The sequence below is a fragment of the Panthera tigris genome, chromosome D3 (genome assembly GCF_018350195.1).
Source record: "Panthera tigris isolate Pti1 chromosome D3, P.tigris_Pti1_mat1.1, whole genome shotgun sequence".
Classification (NCBI taxonomy): domain Eukaryota; kingdom Metazoa; phylum Chordata; class Mammalia; order Carnivora; family Felidae; genus Panthera; species Panthera tigris.
The window spans coordinates 91,319,204-91,323,712 of NC_056671.1; the positions used below are offsets into that span (position 1 = coordinate 91,319,204).

The following is a 4,509-nucleotide window of genomic DNA, read 5'->3' on the forward strand; positions in this document are numbered from 1 at the left end:
AAATGACACAACAGGCATGGAACAATTGATAATGTGAACTTCAAGAAAAGCAAAAACTTATGCAATTCAAAAGACACTGTAGCGGAAATGAAAAGGCAAGCCACGTGCTAGGAGAAAATACTACAAAACATATACCTGAAAGAGAGATTGTATCCGGAATACGCAAATAACTCTTTATCTCAGTGGTGTGACAAACAACCCAATTAAAAATGGGCAAAAATTTGAACAGACACTACATCAAGGACCATACATGGATAGCAAATGAGCAGATTGAAAAGAATACTCAGTACCATTAGTTATTAGAGAAAGGCAAATAAAAGCCACAGTGAGATGCCATTGCGCATCTACTAGAAAGACTGAAATCCAGAAGGCTGACCACACCAAGTGTTGGTGAGTGATCGTGCATCGCTGGTGGAGACGTCAGATGATATAACTGCTTTGGGAAGCAGTTTAGAGGCTTGCAAAAAGTTGAAGAAACAGCTACCATATGACTGCCATCCTGCTCCTAGGTATTTACCCAAGAAAAATGAAAACATAGGCCTGTGGCCAGACTCAATGCAAATGTTCACAACAGTTTTGTTGTACAAGGTGAGGAGAGTGGAACATGGGCACAAATCTGAGAGGGAGCACCTCCTTGAGTGTCCCGCACAAGGTGCCTCGTTTTATCACCTCGTCTGGCTCCTGTTTATCATTGTCAAAACCTGAAAACAACCCAAGCGCCCATCAGTGGAAACTGGATTGAGAAACTGTGGTATATCCATAAAATGAGATACTATTCAGTGCCCTCTTTGGCAGCATGTATAGTAAAATTGGAATAAAAAAAAAATTGGAATGATACGGAGAAAATTAGCATGGCCCCTGTGCAAGCAGGACACTCAAATTTGTGAAGCATTCCATATTTTTATAAAACGAGTAAGAACTGAAAATATAATGTACAGCCTGGTGACTGTAGTTAATAGGTAACAATGTATTGTATATTTGAAATTTGCTAAGAGAGTAGATCTTAAAAGTTCTCACTACAAGGAAAAAATTGTAACTCTGTGTGGTGATGGATGTTAACTAGACTTACCAGAATCATTTTGCAGTATATGCAATTACATATAATTACATTATACACCTGAAATGAATATGTTATATGTAAATTATATCAATAAAAAAAGGAAATAAATACTACTTAGCAATAAAAAGGAATGAACTATTGATTCCTACAATACACGGGTAAATCTTAAAATAATTATTGTGAGTGAAAGAAGTTAGGTAAAAAATACATATCGTATGATTCCACTTATATAAAATTATAGAAAATGTGATCCAACTACAGTGACAAAAAGAACGGTAGTTGCCTGGGAATTGGGGATCAGGGAGGGGATGAGCGCATGGGGAAACAAGGAAGTGTTTGGGTGGTAGGATATGTTCACATCTTGATTGTACTGATGACTTCACATTTGTATACATGTGTCAGGTTTTATCACACTTTACTCTTTAATTTGTGCAGCTCATTGTATGTTAATTATATTTCAGCAAAGCTATTAAAAATAAAATGAGGCATAATAAGAATTTAAGACATGGGCCCTTTTTGGATCCTGACTGGGAAAATAAGAAACCTTAGAAATAATTGGGAGTCTTTGAATCTGGACTGGATAGTAAATATATTAGGAGAGTATTGGTACTTTTCCTACGTATAGTAATGATATTGTTGCTCTGCAAGAAAATGCATGAATTCTTTTTTTTAAAATTTTTTTTACATTTATTTATTTTTGATAGAGAGAGACAGAGCACAAGTGGGGGAGGGGCAGAGAGAGAAGGAGACACAGAATCAGAAGCAGGCTCCAGGCTCCTAGCTGTCAGCACAGAAACTGACACAGGGCTCGAACTCACAAACCGTGAGATCATGACCTGAGCCGAAGTCGGACACTTAACTGACTGAGCCACCCAGGCACCCCGGAAATGCATGAATTCTTAAGAGAGTCATGCTGGCACAGTTAGCGGTAAAGTGATCTGCAGATTATTTCAAATAGCTTGGCAAAAACAAAATAACAGGAAACAAAAACCACACACCAGAAAAACGAAAGACAATAGAAAAATAAATAGATAAAGCAAGTATGGCAAAAATATTAAGACTGTTGAATCTTAAGTGTTCAGTATATGGGAGTTCATTATACTATTTTCGAGCTGTTTTGCTTGTTTGATAATTTTGTCATTAAAAAGTTGGAAAAGCTTACCAAGTAGATTAGAAAAATAACCAAATTAGAAAAGATAAAACATAATTGAATTATCAAGCTCAATGGATAGGTTTAACTGACATAGCAGAAGATAAAATTGGTCAATTGCAAAAGAAATATTAAAAAATCATCCAAGGTGGAGGACAGAGAAAAAGAGAAAATAGGAAGGGAAAGAAAAATGGAGAATAAAATGAGAAGGCCTATCATAAGTCTGTCTGGAACTCCAAGAGAAAGAGAGAGAATGGAGCTAGGGCCATCTTTGTAGAAATAATCCCTGAGAATCCCTAGTGACTCCCTGAATGTATAAATGAAAAGAGTTCACACTTAGGCACACCTTAACGAACACGCAAGGCATCAATGGCTGAGAGAAGGTCATAAAAGTTTCCAGTGGTGGGGAGGGGGAGGGGAATGCCGTGCAAAAGAAAGAAGACTGATAACTGACTCTCCATCAATTACAACAGAAGCTAAGCTAAAAGTGGAATATTTTCAGTGGATTGAAAGAAAAGAATTGTTCAACCTAGAATTACTTAACCAGAAAGAGTATCTTCAAAGAATGATGACAAAATAAAGACATTGTCAGGTAGACAAAAAATGTAAGAGTGCTTGTTGCTAAGCCGTGTTCACTAAGTGAAATTGTGAAGTGTGTCTATGATACCAACAGAGATAGGAGATGAAGTCTGGAGGTGTAAGGAGGAATGTAGAGGACAAAAAAGTTGGAATATATGTAAGTAATTTACACAAATGAGACAAATAAAACAATAATATCTTCTGCATTTTAGAGTAGAATTGAAACACCAAAAAACAATAGTATATGAATTAGGAGAAGACTAAAGGTGTTGATTAACATTCTACTTTCATAAGTATCATCTTGAAGTTTCTAAAGTTACCCTTAACAGAATAGAGAATATAATTTTCAAACTAGCAAAAGGGAAAAAGCAGAATGAGAAAAAAAAAATGTCAGTCCAGAAAAGGCAAGAAAGTAGAGGGAAGTAAACTTAGTTGACATGGAACAAATTGAAAGCAAAAAATAAATATTTTTCATCCAGTGTTAAAAAAAAAAAACAAAACAAAAAACTCAACACCAGAAGGCAAGTGCAAAAATAGTCATAGCAGTGTGTTCACAAAAACAACAGAAAAACAACTTGACATAACCCAAAAGTCTGTCAACAATGGATTGAATGAATAAACTGTGGCATAGTCTTACAATGAAATGCTGTCCATCAGTGAAAATAAATGAACTCCAGCTGTATGTATCAGCACCGATTAATCTCACAAACCCAATATGAACAAAGATACAAGCCACAGAAGAACTTGGAAAAACTTTGAAAGTTGAAAAGCTAGACCAACTGACCAATAGATTAATTTAAAGCCATCTAAAAAGACGGTACAATCATCAAGGCAAGGGGATGGTTATCAGTGTCAGGGGAGCAGATACCTGTAGGAAGAGGGCAGCCTCAGGGAGGAGCACCTAGGAGTCTTCCAGGCTGTTGGTCCTATTCTCCAGCTGTGCCTTGTGTGGTGGTTCTGGGGAGCATAGGTTTTATGTCCCCCTTTTTGTGTCTCTATAGGTATCAATTTAAAAATGAGATGGAATAAAAGAGCAGCCTTCCATGGAACCCTCTGAGACATCTAGGAATATGAGTCTAGGAAACTAACCTACATACAACCTACCAAGACTGACTCATGAAGGAATAGAAAATTTGAACAGACCAATGAGTAAGGAGATTGAATCTAATAAAAAAAAAAAGTCTCCCACCAGAGGTGGGGCGCCTGGATGGCTCAGTCAGTTGAGTGACTCTTGATTTTGGCTCAGGTCATGATCTCATGGTTATGGGATTGAACGCTGCGTCTGGCTCCATGCTGGGTGTGGAATCTGCTTGGGATTCTCTCTCTCTCCCTCTGCCTCTCTTCTGCTTGCTCTCTCAAAAAATCTCCCAGCAAAGAAAAGCCCAGTAACAGATGGTTTCACCAGTGAATTCTACCAAACATTAAAGAATAACACCAATCTTTCTCAAACTCTTCCAAAAAACCGGAGAGGGAATACTCTCAAACTTATTTTAGGAGGCCAGGGTACCCTGATACCAAAGCCAGGTAAGGATACTACAAGAAAGCAAAACGAAACAAAACAAAACTATAGGCCAATATCCCTGATGAATATAAATGCAAAAATTTTCAATGAAATACTAGCAAACTTAATTCGGCACATTAAAAGAATTATACACCATGATAAAATGTAATTTATCCTTGGAAAGCAATGCAAATTAATGTGATACATCACTTTAATAGG

At 37.0% G+C, this 4,509-nt stretch overlaps 1 non-coding gene across 1 annotated transcript; it reads left to right on the forward strand.

The window, feature by feature from the left end:
• The first annotated feature begins 799 nt into the window (after nt 1-799).
• LOC122232892 lies at nt 800-903 on the forward strand. Its single transcript, XR_006210287.1, has one exon. It is a non-coding gene; the product is annotated as a U6 spliceosomal RNA (small nuclear RNA).
• The last annotated feature ends 3,606 nt before the right edge of the window (nt 904-4,509 follow it).